The following is a 19,521-nucleotide window of genomic DNA, read 5'->3' as shown; positions in this document are numbered from 1 at the left end:
ACATGCTTTACCTACATGTAACATAACCCTTCCCAGATAGATCGTAAGCTCTTGACTCTTCATCAGGGACTAGAGTTGTCAGTTTTACTCCCCTGGCAATGGCAATGAAATGACCCAGAGCTCCCCAGGTCTTGTGCCACAAGGTCTGGAAGGAAGCTGTATGGGTGGCAGGGCAGAATCACCTTATCATTTAGTATAACGTTTTCCACAGGTGAAGGGAGGGGATCGTTTCAAAACCCAGTATCTTCCTGCAAAAAATAAAATCCATCATCATATCAAGTGAAAGTCAAGGTATCTTCATTTGAGGTCACAGAAGTTATGGAATTTAAGACTGGTAAAGTTCAGGAGGTGAGAAATGTTTTAGCCACTGACTAGGAAATAGTGTTATGTCCTGTCTGAGACAGTTGCATTATGTTTGATAAACAAATATCTACGACACACATTGCAAAACTTAGATTAAGAAACCTCAGGGCAGAGGACAGATCATCACATGTAGAAAATACCGAGGCACTTAGCCAGTACACAAAGAGGAGTGTGGCTTCAGAACTTGAAAGCCTGTGTCCCTAGGCCTTATTTTTTTCTCCTTTTTAACTTATTCTGTTGATACATGTTTGAACTGAGGCAACAGTTTTAATTTTTATATATGCAAACATAGAAATAGTATGCATTGCCTCTGAAATTTAACATAACACATGAACTTCTCAAATAGAATTTTAGAGCTGTAATGGACTTTAAGGATAATCTAGAGTCCAATCATTCATTTATTTACAAATGAGGAAACTGGGGCTTCAAGAGGTTAAGTAATTTATCCAAGTTTACAGAACTAGTTATTTCAGAACTGGGGACCGGAACACAGATCTCCTGACTGGGCTCAAAGCTCAACCTATTTTGCTACATTGCCGACCTCATGTCAATTTGCCAGACGTTTGATAATCTAATCATAAGCAAAATTACCATAACCACATTTATTAAAGTGCCCTGTATTGCTCAGATTAAAAGAACAATCAGGAATATCATTTTAAAAAAACAGGAAAATATGGTTTGTTCCATTTATGTGGAATGTGTCTGAGAAAGCAAGTGGAAATTTTGAGGGGAAAGATGATTTCTTCTCCATTACCTAATTTGTTAAAGAAAAAAAGTAAACTCTTCCAATACATTTGTCAATTATCTGCATGTGGTCAATCTACTCTACAAAGGTCCACTCCTTTGTAGAGGAGGTTGCAACCTCCTCTTTACCCAATGGATACATGGAGTTGGTGGTCAACTTGCCCCATCTATATGCCTTCCATACTTCCTGTCTGCCACTTTTATGACATTCCTGCTATGATACAGTTAAATATAACTGTATCAGCAAATATTCAAGGCCAGTAAGACCTGATATCAGAAAGGAACTTTGCAGTGTTATGGAAAATGTGATATTCTCAGGAGTTGAGGCCAGGAAGACATTTGGGGTATCTGCCAAATATAATTTTATAACACTAGCTCTTTCATTCCTGTTTGCTTCTGATCTTTCTATCTTCTGCACAGTATAAAAGAAACTGTAAAAGTTCAGAAATATTCTAAAGTCAGAAATAATCTGAAGATGGTGGAGTAGAAGGACATGCACTCACTCCCTCTTGTGAGAGACCCAGAATCACAAATAACTGCTGAACAATCATCGACAGAAAGACACTGGAACCCACCAAAAAAGATATCCCACATCCAGAGACAAAGGAGAAGCCACAATGAGATGGTAGGAGAGGTGCAATCACAATCAAATCAAATCCCATAACCCCTGGGTGGGTGACTCACGAACTGGAGAACAATTATACCACAGAAGTCCACCTACTGGAGTGAAGGTTCTGAGTCCCACATCAGGCTTCCCCCCTGGGGATCCAGCAATGGGAGGAGGAATTCCCAAAGAATCGGACTTAGAAGGCCAGTGGGATTTGATTGCAAGACTTCAATAGGTCTGGGGGAAACAGAGACTCCACTCTTGGAAGGCCCACACAAAGTAATGTGTGCATTAGGACGCAAGGGGAAGGAGCAGTGACCCCATAGGAGACTGAACCAGACCTACCTGCTAGTGTTGGAGGGTCTCCTGCAGAGGCAGGGGATGGCTGTGGCCCACCACGGGGACAAGAACATTGGCAGCAGAAGTTCTGGGAAGTACTCCTTGGTGTTAGCCCTCCCGGAGTCCACCATTAGCCCTACCAAAAAGCCTGTAAGCTCCAGTGCTGGGTCGCCTCAGGCCAAACAAGCAAGAGGGAGGGAACTCTGCCCTACCCATCAGCAGACAAGTGGGTCAAAGTTTTACTGAGCTCTGCCCACCAGAGCAACACCCAGCTCTACCCACAACTGATCCCTCCCATCAGGAAGCTTGCACAAGCCTCTCAGATAGCCTCATCCACAAGAGGGCCAACAGCAGAAGCAAGAAGAACTACAGTCCTGCAGCCTGAGGAACAAAAACCACATTCACAGAAAGATAGACAAAATGAAAAGGCAGAGGACTATGTACCAGATGAAAGAACAAGATAAGACCCCAGGAAAACAGCTAAGTGAAGTGGAGATAGGCAAGCTTCCAGAAAAAGAATTCGGAATAATGATAGTGAAGATGATACAGGACCTCAGAAAAAGAATGGAAGCAAAGATCGAGAAGATGCAAGAAATATTTAACAAAGACCTATAAGAATTAAAGAACAAACACAGATGAACAATACAATAACTGAAATGAAAAAATACACTAGAAGGAATCAATAGCAGAATAACTGAGGCAGAAGAACAGACAAGTGACCTGGAAGAGAGAACGGTGGAATTCACTGCTGTGGAACAGAATAAAGAAGAAAGAATGAAAAAAAATGAAGACAGCCTAAGGGACGTTTACGACAACATTAAACACACCAACATTCACGTTATAGAGGTCCCAGAAGGAGAAGAGACAGAGAAAGGACCAGAGAAAATATTTGAAGAGATTATAGTCAAAAATTTCACTAACATGGGAAAGGAAATAGTCACCCAAGTCCAGGAAGCACAGGGAGTCCCAGGCAGGATAAACCCAAGGAGAAACACACCGAGACATATAGTAATCAAATTGACAAAAGTTAAAGACAAAGAAAAATTATTAAAATCAACAAGGGAAAAATGACAAATAACATACAATGGAGCTCCCATAAGGTCAATAGCTGATTTCTCAGCAGAAACTCTACAAGTCAGAAGGGAGTGGCATGATATACTTAAAGTGATGAAAGGGAAGAACCTACAACCAAGATTACTCTACCCAGCAAGGATCACATTTAGATTCAACAGAGAAATCAAAAGCTTTACAGACAAGCAAAAGCTAAGAGAATTTAGCACCACCAAACCAGCTCTACAACAAATGTTAAAGGAACTTCTCTAAGTGGTAAACATAAGAGAAGAAGAGGACCTACAAAAACAAACCCCAAACAATTAAGAAAATAGTAATAGGAACATACGTATCGATAAATACCTTAAATGTGAATGGATTAAATGTTCCAACCAAAAGACATAGGCTTGGGCTTCCCTGGTGGCGCAGTGGTTGAGAGTCTGCCTGCCGATGCAGGGGACATGGGTTCATGCCCCGGTCCGGGAAGATCCCACATGCCGCCGAGCGGCTGGGCCCGTGAGCCATGGCCACTGAGCGTGCGCGTCCAGAGCCTGTGCTCCGCGACGGGAGAGGCCACAACAGTGAGAGACCTGCGTAACGCAAAAAAAAAAAAAAAAGACACAGACTTGCTGAATGGCTACAAAAATAAGACCCATATATATGCTGCCTACAAGAGACCCACTTCAGACCTTGGGACACATACAGACTGAAAGTGAAGGATGGAAAAAGATTCCATGCAAATGGAAATCAAAAGAAAGCTGGAGTCGTAATACTCATTTCAGATAAAATAGACTTTAAAGTAAAGAATGTTACAAGAGACAAGGAAGGACACTACATAATGATCAAGGATTCAATCCAAGAAGATATTAACAATTATAAATATATATGCACCCAACATAGGAGCACCTCAATACATAAGTCAAACGCCAACAGCTATAAAAGAGGAAATTGACAGTAACACAATAATAGTGGAGAACTTTAACACCTCATTTACACCAATGGACAGATCATCCAGACAGAAAATTAATAAGGAAACACAAGCTTTAAATGACACAATAGACCAGATAGATTTAATTGATATTTATAGGACATTCCATCTGAAAACAGAAGATTACACTTTCTTCACAAGTGTGCATGAAACATCCTCCAGGATAGATCACATCTTGGGTCACAAATCAAGCCTCGGTAAATTTAAGAAAGTTGAAATAATATCAAGCAACTTTTCTGACCACAACGCTATGAGATTTGAAATAAATTACAGAGAAAAAATATAAAAAACACAAACACATGGAGGCTAAACAGTACGCTACTAAATAACCAAGAGATCACTGAAGAAATCAAAGAGGAAACCAAAAAATACCAAGAGACAAATGACAACAAAAACACAATGATCCAAAACCTATGGGATGCAGCAAAAGCAGTTTTTTTTTAAAAAATAAATTTATTTATTTATTTATTTTGGGCTGCGTTGGGTCTTCGTTGCTGCACATGGGCTTTCTCTAGTTGTGGGGAATGGGGGCTGCTCTTCATTGCGGTGTGCAGGCTTCTCATTGCGGTGGCTTCTCTTGTTGCGGAACATGGGCTCAGTAGTTGTGGCGCGCAGGCTCAGTAGCTCCACGGCATGTGGGATCTTCCCAGAGCAGGGCTCGAACCCGTGTCCCCTGCATTGGCAGGTGGATTCTTAACCACTGCACCACCAGGGAAGTCTGCAAAAGCAGTTTTAAGAGGGAAGTTTATAGCAATTCAATCCTACCTCAAGAAACAAGAAAAATCTCAAATAAACAATCTAGTGTTACACCTAAAGGAACTAGAGAAAGAAAAACAAACAAAACCCAAAGTTAGCAGAAGGAAAGAAATCATAAAGATCAGAGCAGAAATAAATGAAATAGAAACAAAGAAAACAATAGCAAAGAGCAATAAAACTAAAAGCTGCTTCTTTGAGAAGATAAACAAAACTGATAAACCTTTAGCCAGATGCATCAGGAAAAAGAGGGAGAGAATTCAAATCCATAAAGTTAGAAATGAAAAAGGAGAAGTCACAATGGACACCACAGAAATACAAAGCATCATAAGAGACGACTACAAGCAACTCTATGCCAATAAAGTGGACAACCTGGAAGAAATGGACAAAGTCTTAGAAAGGTATAACCTTCCAAGACTGAACCAGGAAGAAATAGAAAATATGAACAGAACAATCACAAGTAATGAGATTGAAACTGTGTTTAAAAATCTTCCAACAAACAAAAGTCCAGGACCAGATGGCTTCACAGGTGAACTACATCAAACATTTAGAGAAGAGCTAACACCCATCCTTCTCAAACTCTTCCGAAAAACTGCAGAGGGAGAAACACTGCCAAATTCATTCTATGAGGCCAGCATCATCCTGATACCAAAACCAAAGATACTACAAGAAAAGAAAATTACAGACCAATATCACTGATGAATATAGATGCAAAAATCCTCAACAAAATACTAGCAAACAGAATCCAACAGCACGTTAAAAGGATCATACACCATAATCAAGTGGGATTTAACCCAGGGATGCAAGGATTCTTCAACATATGCAAATCAATCAATGTGATACACCGTATCAACAGACTGAAGAAAAAAAACCATATGATCATCTCAATAGATGTAGAAAAAGCTTTCGACAAAATGGAACACCCATTTATGATAAAAACTCTCCAGAAAGTGGGCATAGAGGGAACCTACCTCAAAATAATAAACGCCATATATGACAAACCCACAGCAAACATCATTCTCAATGGTGAAAAACTGATAGCACTTCCTCCAAGATCAGGAACAAGACAAGGATGTTCACTCTCACCACTATTATTCAACATAGTTTTGGAAGTCCTAGCCACAGCAATCAGGGAAGAAAAAGAAATAAAAGGAATCGAAATTGGAAAAGAAGAAGTAAAACTGTCACTGTTGGGCTTCCCTGGTGGCGCAGTGGTTGGGAGTCCGTCTGCCAATTCAGGGGACGCGGGTTCATGCCCTGGTCCGGGAGGATCCCACGTGCTGCGAAGCAGCTGGGCCCATGAGCCATGGCCACTGGGCCTGCGCGTCCGGAGCCTGTGCTCTGCAACAGCAGAGGCCACGGCAGTGAGAGGCCTGCGTACTGCAAAACAAAACAAAAGAAAACTGTCACTGTTTGCAGAGGATATGATATTATGCATAGATAACCCTAAAGATGCCACCAGAAAACAACTAGAGCTAATCGATGAATTTGGTAAAGTAGCAGGATACAAAATTAATGCACAGAAATCTCTTGTATTCCTATACACTCAGAAAGAGAGATTAAGGAGACAATCCCATTCACCATTGCAACAAAAGAATAAAATACCTAGGAATAACCTACCTAAGGAGGTAAAAGACCTCTACTCAGTAATCTATAAGACACTGATGAAAGAGATCGAAGATGACACAAACAGATGGAGATATATACCATGTTTTTGGATTGGAAGAATCAATATTGTGAAAACGACTATTCTACCCAAAGCAATCTACAGATTCAATGCAATCCCTATTAAATTACCAATGGCATTTTTTACAGAACTAGGACAAAAAATCTTAAAATTTGTATGGAGACACAAAAGACCCTGAGTAGCCCAAGCAACCTGAGGAAAAAAAGAAAACAGAGCTGGAGGAATGACTCCCTGACTTCAGACTATACTACAAAGTACGGTAATCCTCCATCACAAAAATAAGCTCAAAATGGATTAAAGATCTAAATGTAAGGCCAGAAACGATCAAACTCTTAGAGGAAAACATAGGCAGAACACTCTATGACATAAATCACAGCAAGATCCTTTTTGACCCACCTCCTCAAGAAATGGAAATGAAAACAAAAATAAACAAATGGGACCTAATGAAACTTGAAAGCTTTTGCACAGCAAAGGAAACCATAAACAAGACCAAAAGACAACCCTCAGAATGGGAGAAAATATTTGCAAATGAAGCAACTGACAAAGGATTAATCTCCAAAATTTATAAGCAGCTCATGCAGCTCAATAACAAAAAAACAAACAACCCAATCCAAAAATGGGCAGAAGACCTAAATAGACATTTCTCCAAAGAAGATATACAGACTGCCAACAAACACATGAAAGAATGCTCAACATCACTAATCATTAGAGAAACGCAAATCAAAACTACAATGAGATATCATGTCACACCAGTCAGAATGGCCACCATCAAAAAATCTAGAAACAATAAATGCTGGAGACGGTGTGGAGAAAAGGGAACACTCTTGCACTGCTGGTGGGAATGTGAATTGGTACAGCCACTATGGAGAACAGTATGGAATTTCCTTAAAAAACTAAAAATAGAACTACTATATGACCCAGCAATCCCACTACTGGGCATATACCCTGAGAAAACCATAATTCAAAAAGAGTCATGTACCAAAATGTTCATTGCAGCTCTATTTACAATAGCCCGGAGATGGAAACAACCTAAGTGTCCATCATCGGATGAATGGATAAAGAAGATGTGGCACATATATACAATGGACTATTACTCAGCGATAAAAAGAAACAAAATTGAGCTATTTGTAATGAGGTGGATAGACCTAGAGTCTGTCATACAGAGTGAAGTAAGTCAGAAAGAGAAAGACAAATACCGTATGCTAACACATATATATGGAATTTAAGGAAAAAAATGTCATGAAGAACATAGGGGTAAGACAGGAATAAAGACACAGACCTACTAGAGAATGGACTTGAGGATATGGGGAGGGGGAAGGGTAAGCTGTGACAGGGCGAGAGAGAGGCATGGACATATATACACTACCAAATGTAAGGTAGATAGCTAGTTGGAAGCAGCCGCATAGCACAGGGAGATCAGCTCGGTGCTTTGTGACTGCCTGGAGGGGTGGGATAGGGAGGGTGGGAGGGATGGAGACACAAGAGGGAAGAGATATGGGAACATATGTATATGTATAACTGATTCACTTTGTTATAAAGCAGAAACTAACACACCATTGTAAAGCAATTATACTCCAATAAAGATGAAAAAAAAAAGCTACAGTAATCAAGACTATATGGTACTTGCACAGAAACAGAAATATAAATCAGTGGAACAGGATAGAAAGCCCAGAGATAAACCCACGCACCTACTGTCAACTAATCTATGACAAAGGAGGCAAGGATATACAATGGAGAAAAGACAGTCTCTTCAATAAGTGGTGCTGGGAAAACTGGACAGCTACATGTAAAAAAATGAAATTAGAACACTCCCTAACACCATACACAAAAATAAACTCAAAATGGATTAATGACCTAAATGTAAGACTGGACACTATAAAACTCTTAGAGGAAAACATAGGAAGAACACTCTTTGACATAAATCACAGCAAGATCTTTTTTGGCCCACCTCCTAGAGTAATGGAAATAAAAACAAACATAAACAAATGGGACCTAATGAAACTTAAAAGCTTTTGCACAACAAAGGACACTATAAATAAGACAGAAAGACAACCCTCAGTGCTAGGTATCACTCAGAGATGGTCCCTTACTGTCCTAGCTCATCAATGATACTCTCTTGAGTCTGGGGCAGGAAGACCCAGTGGAATGATGTTTTAAAAACTAAAGCAGGAACTCAGGAAGCGGCTTTAACAGCACTCCTTCCAGGAACTCTGATAAAGCTGAGAGGACCCATTACTGTAGGTGCCAGGTGCTGGTACAATAATGGTATGAGTTAAGGCATCAGGCAAGGCCACAGCCTAATTAGATCTTCTTTCACACACCCGTTGACCGATTGAGGCAGAGATCTGCTAGTTTATTCATTCATTCATTTACCTGCTATATGTATCACACCCTAATAAGTGCTAAGAAAGAAGCAACAGAAATTAACCCATATTCAGTATACAGATGGTGCCTAATAAACATTCTTTCACTTCCAGAAGCTTAAAATATTTTACAGAGATAAGATACTGGAAAGAGCTAAGTACATGTAAAAAGTATGATATCAAGGCAGTGTTGCACGATAGAAAGAACATAGGTTTCTACGAATATCAGAATGTATTATTTAAAGTTATTTCTTTATTATTTAAAGTTATAGGAATTAAAATAGTGCGTTATTCATGTAAGACTAGACAGATCAACGGTATAGGACAGAGAACAGTACCATAAATAACCATGTAAATGTAGATGAAAACAACAAAAAGATACCACGTTCAGCCACCAGATTAAATGTTTCACAGCACCACCTGCTGGTAAGAGTGGTGGGAGAAGGGAAATCTTATATAGAAAGTAGGACAAATTAGAATAGCTACTCTAGCAAAGCAATTTGGCAATATTTAGATAAACCCCAAAATACTCAAACCCTCTAAACCAACAGTTCAACTTCTAAGTAATTTTTCTACAGCAACTTTCACACAGTTTCTTACACAGAAACTCCGCCCGAAGAGACACATAAAAATATGCACAATGCATCACTGGGGAAAATGTAGTGTCAATTAATCAAAGAATGGTGCTACGAGGGCTTCCCTGGTGGCGCAGTGGTTGAGAGTCTGCCTGCCGGTGCAGGGGGCGCGGGTTCGTGCCCCGGTCCGGGAGGGTCCCACGTGCCGCAGGGCGGCTGGGCCCGTGGGCCATGGCCGCTGGGCCTGCGCGTCCGGAGCCTGTGCTCCACGACGGGAGAGGCCACGGCAGTGAGAGGCCTGCGTACCACAAAAACAAACAAACAAAAAGAATGGTGCTATGAAAAAAGAGCCATAGATGTAGAATTTTAAACAAAACTTGGTTATTTACTAAGAATGGCATTGCAGGAAGGAAAGAGGGAAATGCTTAATATCCAGAGGCTAGGCAAACACCATACCTCAGTTCCTTAACACGTCAAAAATCGCAAACTTTCTTTAGTATGTGGCACTTCCTAAAAAAGCCCTTCAAGAATTTTTCTGGGTTTTCAGAAGCCTTCTGACATACAGGTAGATCTCAGGACACTCAGCAGGGAGGGGAGAGCAGACCTCATTATCACATGTCAGCAGTCTTCAAAAGGTTATTAAAAAGATATGCTTGTAATACATGTTTGAAAGGGGATTAGAGTGTCTTTCCAATAAAACACAAGTACTTATCATTCTGTTAATGGGTAAGACTTATATAATGAAGAAGATTTTTTTTCATCAGTGGACGAATAAAATATGGTATATTTATTCAATATATTTATGTGAATGAAATTGATCTATATGTACCAGCATGGGGACAGATCTAAGTAAAATAAATGGCTGCAAAAAAAAAAAAAAAAGACAACCCTCAGAATGGGAGAAAATATTTGCAAACAAATCAACAAAGGATTAATCTCCAAAATATATAAACAGCTCATGCAGTTCAATATTTAAAAAACAAACAACCCTAAACAGACGTTTCTCCAAAGAAGACATACAGATGGCCAAGAGGCACATGAAAAGCTGCTCAACATCACTAATCATTAGAGAAATGCAAATCAAAACTACAATGAGGTATCACCACACACAGGTTAGAATGGGCATCACCAGAAAATCTACAAACAACAAATGCTGGAGAGGGTGTGGAGAAAAGGGAACCCTCTTACACTGTTGATGGGAATGTAAATTGATAAAGCCACTCTGGAGAACATTATGGAGTTTCCTTAAAAAACTAAAAAGAGAATTACCATATGACCCAGCAATCCCACTACTGGGCAAATACCCAGAGAAAACCATAATTCAAAAAGACACATGCACCCTAATGTTCATTGCAGCACTATTTACAATAGCCAGGTCATGGAAGCAACCTAAATGCCCATCGACAGACGAATGGATAACGAAGATGTGGTACATATATACAATGGAAAATTACTCAACCATAAAAAGGAACGAAATTGGGTCATTTGTAGAGACGTGGATGCACCTGGAGACTGTCATACAGCATGAAGTAAGTCAGAAAGAGAAAAACAAATATCGTATATTAACTCATATATGTGGAATCTAGAAAAGTGGTACAGATGAACCGGTTTGCAAGGCAGAAATAGAGACACAGATGTAGAGAACAAAAGTATGGACACCAAGCGGGGAAAGAGGGAGGTGGGAGTGGTGGTGGTGGGATGAATTGGGAGTTTGGGATTGACGTATATACACTAATATGTATAAAATAGATAACTAACAAGAACCTGCTGTATAAAAAAACTAAATAAATAAAATTAAATTTTTAAAAAAAGAAATAATCTACACTCAAAATGTACAATAAACACAGGACAAGATGCTCAGCCTCATTAGTCGACAGGGAAATGTAAATTGAAACCACAGTGAGACACCACTTCACATTCACTGCGAAGGCTATAAAAAAAGAAAAAGGAAAATAACAAGTATTGACAAGAATGTGGAGACATTGGAGCCCTCCCACATTGTTAGTGGGAATGCAAAATGGTACAGCTGCAGAAAACAGTTCAGCAGTTCCTCAAAAATGTAAACACAGAATCACCGTATAATCCAGCAATTCCACCCCTGGCATATACCCCAAATAACTGTAAACAGGTAATCAAACAAATACATGTACAACCCAATTTCCTAGTAACTTTCTTCATGATAGCCAAAAAAAATGGAAACACCCCAAAGATCCGTCATTTAATGAATGGATAAACAAAATGTGGTATAACCATAGAATCAAATAATATTTGGCCATAAGAACGAATGAAATACTGATATGTGTTAGTACATGGATGAACCTTAAAAACAGCATGCCAAGTGAAAAAGGCCTGGCACAAAAGGTCACATAATGTATAATTCCTCTTTTTTTTTTTTTTTTTTTGGCCGCGCCATGTGGCTTGCGGGACCTTAGTTCCCCGACCAGGGATCAAACCCTGGCCCACTGGCCCCTGGCTGAGTCCTAATCACTGCACCTCCAGGGAAGTCCCTATAATTCCATTTATATGAAATATCCAGAATAGATAAATCCATAGAGACAGAACGTGGAAAAGTGAATGTCAGAGGCTGAGGGTAGAGGAGACACTGCTTAATGGGGGCAGGGTTTTACTTTGAAGTTCTGGAAATGTTTTGGAACTAGGTAGAGGTGACGGTTGTACAACATTGTGAATGGGCTAAATGTCACTGAATTGTATAGTTTAAAATAGCTAATTTTATGCTGTGTGAATTTCACCTCAATAAGTTATTTATTAAAACTCTGCATTGAAAGAACAAAGCAATAGATGATAAACTTTCTATTTTCAAAAGATCATGAACTGAAGCATGAAAGAAGACAGTAATATCTCAGTAATACCTCAATGCTGATAGTAATACTTCAGAAAATAAAACTGAGTAGACAACGTTCCCTGGGGGTAAAATCTATGTTCAGTGAGTTGTGAGGTATTTTTCTTGCTCACTTCTCTTGGCTTGTTTTTTAAGAGTGAATGTTTTCAATCTCTGCCTGGGATCCTAAGTCCTAAAACCTAACAGCTTCAGCATTGATGTTTTCACCTGTCCTCAAGGGTTTTTCCACTTCTCTTAAGTGGGAAAAAAATCTAGGAATGAAAGTTTAATTATTTTTAATTTAATTCTGAATTTGTAATTACTTGAATAAATTCTTCACTTATATGCAATACAACAAGCATAACTATTTTATGATCTAATGAAATTTATATACCATGTAGTGTGCTCCTAAATGATGAAGACTTCAAACTACAACTAGTTCTTTTTAAATATTCTGAACTTGAAATTTTACTCCCCAGTTTTCATTTTTTTTCTTAAGAGCCTACTGAAGCAAAAAAAAAAAAAAAAAAAAAAATTTCTTAGAAATTCGAATTTCCAGAAATTTAAAATCTTTACTCCAAACTCATTTATCCATCCATTTTGTCATTAAATAAATATTCATTTAACTCTGACTCTGTGCCAGACTGGGTGTGGGGCACACAGATACGAGCTAAACTAAAGAGACATGGTTCTTGCTCCTAGAGAGCTTGTATGTTAATGTAGAAGACAAACGAATAAGATAACTTCAGAAAGTGGTAAGTGCTATGGACAATATAAAACTATGGGATCAAGAGTTTTGTGTGGCGGTATACTTTAGATAGGGTGATTAGGGAAAGCTTTACTGAGAAGGTGATGTCTAAGTTGAGATGGGGATGATGAAAGGAAGCCAGCCATGCTTAAATCTTGGGGAAGAGTGGTCCAGGCAGAAGGATCATCAAATGCAAAGGTCGTAATGCCAGTCTGGGCTTGCACCTTTCACAGTTGGCTGGATCAACAGAACCAAGGGCAGAAGAGCATGGAAAGAAGACAGAAAGGTGGGGAGGGGCTGGTTTTTCAGAGTTTTATAGGCTAGCGTAAGAAGTTTGATTTTACTCAGATGCACCTATGCTCTGAAAATGTCTTTCAGCACCAGAAATCATCTGGACAAAGAAGTAGTGAAAAGAGCTTGGTGAAACACACACATACGCTCACACACACACACACACACACACACACAATTTTAAAAGGGCTCTACCAAGATAACTACACCTTTCTCTGGTTGTGAGAAATTAATTTGATCAAGTTGAAAGATTGTTTTCTTCCCCTCTAGTCCAGGGTTTCTCAACCTTGGCACTATTGGCATTTGGGGCTGGATAATTCTTTATCTGGGGAGCTGTCCTGTGCATTATACCATGTTTAACAGCATCCCTGGTCTCACTAGATGCCAGCACCACCCCTCCTCTGAGGTTGTGACTTCCCCCAAAACATCTGCAGATGTTTCCAAATGTTTTGGGGGATGCAGAATTGACCTTGGTTGAGTACCACCATTCTAGTACAAGGCAAGGAAGTGGAAAGGAGCCTGTACAGAGGTAGACTTTGAAGGAAATGGCATTTTCTTTTTCATTTCACCTTCCCACCTCAAGGGTCATTCCAAAGCCTCTCTTGATTCCCAGAACTCATACACTGGTGCTAAGTAAATATTCAGTAAATTCACTCAGTGCACACTACCGCTCTGTACTATTCAAAATTTTTCAATAGCAGGGTGATAGGTGGAGGATACCACTGGATTTGAAGAGTCTGGGTAGCTGCCTCAACTTCCCAGCTCATTTTGTACATAGTCTTAGAGAGACTAAATCTCCTACTTTATGTCTATATAACACCAAAAGAATTATTCATTTTATGTATTCCAGCAAAGTTCTCTGAAAACACAACTTTTATTCACTGACTTCAATTATGAAATTAGACCTGTATTTCCATATGCAATATCTAACATAGTGGAACATCCAAGACTCTAAAGCAGGGTTTCTCAACCTTGGTGTTATTGACATTTGGGGTGAAACAACTCTTTGTTGTGGAGATCTGTCCTGTGCATTATAGGACCAGCAACTACTGTCTCTGCCCACTAGATGCCATAAGCACCTTACCCAGACTGTTATAAAAATCTAAATGTCTGTAATAAATATTCAGGATTCCATACAAATGTAAGTGAACAATGAATAAATAAATATGGGAGAAGAGACAAATCTCCTGTACAGAATTCCAAATAATTTACGTAGATACTCCCCCTTTGACAAGATGGAGCATACCTTACCCTGCAAGGGAGGGCTACACAAGCATGTGACTTGCATCCAAAGAATAGAGTATGGGATGGGCAGGGCGGGAAGTGGATGGGTATAACTTAACAGTGGAGAAACCTCACAAATACTATCTTCAACAGGTGGTCAAGATTAACACCATTAGTGATGTCATGTTGATAGCCTTGCATATGATGTGATGAGAATGGTACTTCACCTCTATTGTCCTTCCCCTTAAAAGCCCACAACCCCAATCTAATCATGAGAATAACAACAGACAAATAGCAATTGAGGAACACTCTACAAAATACCTGACCTGTACTCCTCAAAACTGTCAAGATCATCAAAAGCGAAGAAAATCTGAGAAACTGTCACTTAGAGAAAGCTAAGGAGATATGACAATTAATACAATGTAGTTTTCTGGATAGGATCCTGAAACAGAAAAAATATACTAGGTAACACCTAAGGAAATCTGAATAAGTCATGAAATTTAGTTAATAATAATGTTGCCCATATTGTTTCTTTGGTCATAACAATATATCCTACTAGTGTGAGATGTTAACAACAGGAGAAACTACCTAGAGGCATTCAGAAAGTCTCTGTACTGTGTTAGCAACTCTTTTGTAACGCTAAAGCTATACTAAAGTTTAAAAGGTTTCTTTTTAAATGTCTACAGACATTGCCAAACATCACCTAGGGGGCAAAACGTCCCCTGATTGAGAAACAGAGCTCTAGGTCAATCTAACCATTTGCTTTTTCGTTATAGCACTTCCCATCCCTTGTAATATTTTACCAAGTCGAGATTCTTCTCTATGTTGTCAACAACTCTTGATGTTCAAGAATTTTTCTTATAACTTTAAAATCTCCTGAGTCATCACCCATAGCTTCCAGAACTTTCCTCTTCTCCACTTTTGTCTGGAAATTCACAACATACCTGTTGAAGTGGGGTTTACTGTCATTTCCCTCATGGGTAACAATATATAACAAATCAAGTCTGTAAACTCTTCCATTTCAAGACATGAGGTAATTGTTCAACTATTTCTTTTTTATGGTTTGAAAATCTTCATAGTGAGATAACTAATTTAAAAGGGCTACTTGTGGAGTTTGGGTCTTTTGAACATGAGCCACCGGTTCTCCCTGCTTGGCCCTGCAATAAACCTTTCTCTGCTCAAGAAAAAGGATGGGGGGAGTACTTGCATGTTTTCACTGTTGCAGTAACTGTAGTTTGAGAGTGATATTATCTTCATAACAAGGCTGGTTTTCCTGAAAAGATATCCCACTGAATTATGGAACAGAAGCCTTCTGCTTTAGATATAAAGTAGAATTAATTCAAGGCAAAGAGGTCTACCAAACTCAACATCACCCATCACTTTCCATAGCGTTTCATGATGAAAACCCATCTTAACTCATGGTTGTTCAGCCACGAATACTACTTAATCTCTGTACTCTTCTGGATCTAAAGAGGAATGAACAAAAGAGTTTGACTCAATATTGAAACTAAACCTGAAAAAATGAAAGAGAGCAGTAAGAAAGAATGACAAAGACAGTCAAAACCTCTTTCAAGATTGAATTCTCTTTCTGAAGTGGTGGTTCCTTTTATACCACTGTTTCCTTCCTCTGATATGCTCTTCCTATTTCCACCCAGGCCCTAATAGAAACATAGCCTATGTTCTTAATATATGTGTAAGAGACTATCTTGACTAGGCTGAAGCTAGTGCTAGAACTTTGTCTGAAAAAAATCAGCTGACACTTTCCCCTATTCCTTCCTTCACCTATTAGCCTAATTCTGCATACATGGAGACTTTGTGGTTTGGCCTGAAGAAGGAGTGATAAGTTGGGTTTTTGTTTGTTGGGGTTTTTTTTTTTTTTTTTGGTTTTTTTTGCTGGGACACACAAAAGAAGAAAGAGCACCAACACTCTACCTGCAGCTGATGACATTTGGATAGTAGTGTTCATGTGATCTCATTTCACCCTCTGGAACAGTCTGACATATTTGTGTTAAATAATTCTTGTCTTCAAGGCCACACCTCTAATAAAAACTGGGGCTTATTAAGCCTACCTCCACCATAGAAGACTGCTACTCCTCCAGGCCTAAGCCATCACTCCCCTCCCAGAGCTAAAGGAATTCTACTGCAGTTTCCACTGAGAGTCCTTCAAGCCATCTTATCTAATGTCATTAACTGGCTACAGTTCTCATCCTCTGTAAATTCCCAAGAGTTAGTCTTCCTCAGATAGTCTCTTAAGTCAACAAGGATCCTTCTTCTCCTTCAGAGGAATCATCTAGCTTTAGCCCCCGTGGTAAGCTCTAAATATCCTTTTATAAACACTTCACACAGGGATCCACTTGCTTCTTTCAGTGACCAATGTTTCTTTTTATGAAAGTAGATAGCTTCAAACCATTACATGGCTGAAAATCCAGACTTTTACAACTCTTGGATAAATATAACACTATTTTGTTCCTTGTCTCATTTTCTTTGAACAGTTTACTTCATGTGGAATAACAGGCATTCATGCTCTTTGCATTGTGACAGATACAAAAAAAAATTCAATCAACACTAAGAATTCTAGAACATATTATCAACTGACAAAAGATTTAGCACAGATTTCTTGAACCCTAGTCACTTGTCTTATTGCTAAGAATGAGATAATGTCCATAAGATCCCATAATAATATGGTCAGTTATATTGTAGGTATTGGTATCCTGACCATTCCCCTCAGTCACTAAGGATGTAAAAAAAGATTGTGTAGTAGGTCCATTTTTATCTTTGGTAGCCAAGACTAATTACCCAGCAAGGAATTTAGAAACTCGTCTTTGGGGTAAGCTTCCAATCTTCTCAATAAGCATGTAATTCATACAAGATCCAAGTGCTCCTGTAGTCTGAGTGTGTGCCGTGGAAAATATTCACAAGATGACGTACAAATAATCAAGGAAATAAATGCAAATACTACTGAGGTCATTTACTGGCTATATCAATGGAAACATTACATAACATCCTAAGATAATCATGGAGATAGACAACTAAAAATTAGTGACAAATCTTGCTATCTGGACAAAGCAGAAAATCAAAATTATAAAATCGATGTCTCAGGTGATTAAGGAAGCAAGAACAGTGTTAAAGCAATATCAATCTTTAGATCAGTCCAAAGATCTTCAGAGTTCGGTCTAGGGTTTCTTTAATAACTATATCATCATTGTCTTTAAAATCAAATGAAAAACGAGGATCACCCAAAAAGAGGTCTTAGAATGAAGGTAAGTGGAATTATACCAGGTCTGTTGCACATTCTAACAGTTTCCACATAGCAGGTACAAGTTGGGTAACTATAAACAGGTAGTCCCTCTCCCCAGGAAAATGCCATAAAGTCGAAGTAAAGCAGAACTCTGAGGATTTTCCCATTACTGTAGAATTTCAGACATCCTCAGCAGATAATAATCAAGCAAGTCATCAACAAGCAGAAACTATGATAACGTGCCTTCCACCGTACTAGGTGCCATGGGAGATATGAAAGAGACATAAGATATAATCTCTTATTGTGGAGACAAGACTTGAATACATAAACCAGAGGAAGCTATAAAACAAAACAAATGGGCTAAATGCCCTGGTACTGACTAGAAGTGTCAGAACAAGTGCAAAAAGGCCAAGGCAGTGGAAAGTTTTACCGAGAAGTCTGGACTTGAGCCAGACGGATCCTGAAGGAGGGCAAGAGAGGATAACAGAGAAGAAGAAACAATATGAGTGATGGCGGAAGCTGGGAATGAACATGGCATGTCGAGGAGAGTCTGAAGACTGGCCTGATTGGAGCAGAAGATTCATGTTGGGGAAGAGCTGAAAAGAAGTTTGGGAGAGACAGACTGCAAATGGGAATAGACTTTTAGAGCTGTGAACTGTGAAAGGCCACAGAAACGGCACCTAGATCTCCTTACACACATGAGTGTAGAGAAAACTGCCTCACTTTTGAGACTCTTCAATCACTCTTCCACACATGGAAGACTCCACCAACAGTGACATCTTTTAATAGTACAAGAGGTGGTGATCATGATGCAGAGATGGAGGCAAGTTATCGTAAATAAGAATGGCTTAGGGTGTAGTCCCTGTCTTCTGAGAGTTAACCATTATTGCTCCACCCTTTGAGATTGAAGTCCTTTTCTTACAAAAAAAAACTTAACCCTCGCCTGGGGAGAATAATAGCTATTTGATCAGTTGTACAGTTAATATACAATGAAGTGCCTGTCATTCTAGGCTGCCAATATTTCAGTAAGCAATTCACTCTTTAACACAGATCAGATTACCTTGTTGTTTCTAACGTTTGTATCTAAGCGTTGCAGAGATAACATCTACATTGAAAGGTGGCATTAAAAACATAACAGGAACTTCCGGTTTCCTGTCCAGCATGTAATGAGCTTGGAAGTCGGCACTCCATCCTGACAAAAAGTAAAAAGCTGAACAAACTGAAAAATCAACAGCTCTTCTTAGATCCACAGAAGAAGTGAGGTCACAGGGTAAAATGGTCCCTTAAAATTGGAGAGACAGACAGGCAGAGACAGAGAATCACAGCTTATCTAAGCAGAAACCTCCAGAGGAACCAGTCTGGGGTAGGAAAACCTGAATTGCAATGGATGAATTACTGGAGGCTTAGTGTGGACAAGTCTATGAGTTAAAAACTCAAGGGGAGAACCCACACTTGTGTGAGTTTTATCTCCTGGAGCTCTACCAGGTTCTTTTTTTTTTTTTTTTTTTACTATTTTTAAATTATTTTTTAACGTTTTTATTAGAGTATAATTGCTTTACAATGTTGTGTTAGTTTCTGCTGTATAACAAAGTGAATCAGCTATACGTATACATATATCCCCATATATCCTCCGTCTTGCATCTCCCTCGCACCCTCGCTAACCCACCCCTCTAGGTGGTCACAAAGCACGGAGCTGATCTCCCTGTGCTATG

The 19,521-nt window shown here is 39.2% G+C and overlaps 1 protein-coding gene across 7 annotated transcripts in view; it reads right to left on the bottom strand.

Annotated features, from left to right (window-relative positions):
* Nucleotides 1–2,276, bottom strand: part of ACSL4 (acyl-CoA synthetase long chain family member 4) — an 83,607-nt gene extending 81,331 nt beyond the window's left edge. For all 7 annotated transcript variants that reach the window (XM_060002859.1, XM_060002858.1, XM_060002867.1 and 4 more), the window contains exon 1: nucleotides 2,060–2,276. The gene's annotated coding sequence lies outside the window, so the exon portion shown is untranslated. The remainder of the gene's footprint in view (nucleotides 1–2,059) is intronic.
* Nucleotides 2,277–19,521: the final 17,245 nt, after the last annotated feature.

This window comes from Delphinus delphis, chromosome X (assembly GCF_949987515.2).
Source record: "Delphinus delphis chromosome X, mDelDel1.2, whole genome shotgun sequence".
NCBI lineage: Eukaryota > Metazoa > Chordata > Mammalia > Artiodactyla > Delphinidae > Delphinus > Delphinus delphis.
Note: the sequence above shows the minus strand (reverse complement) of the source record. Positions and strands in the feature narration are given on the sequence as shown.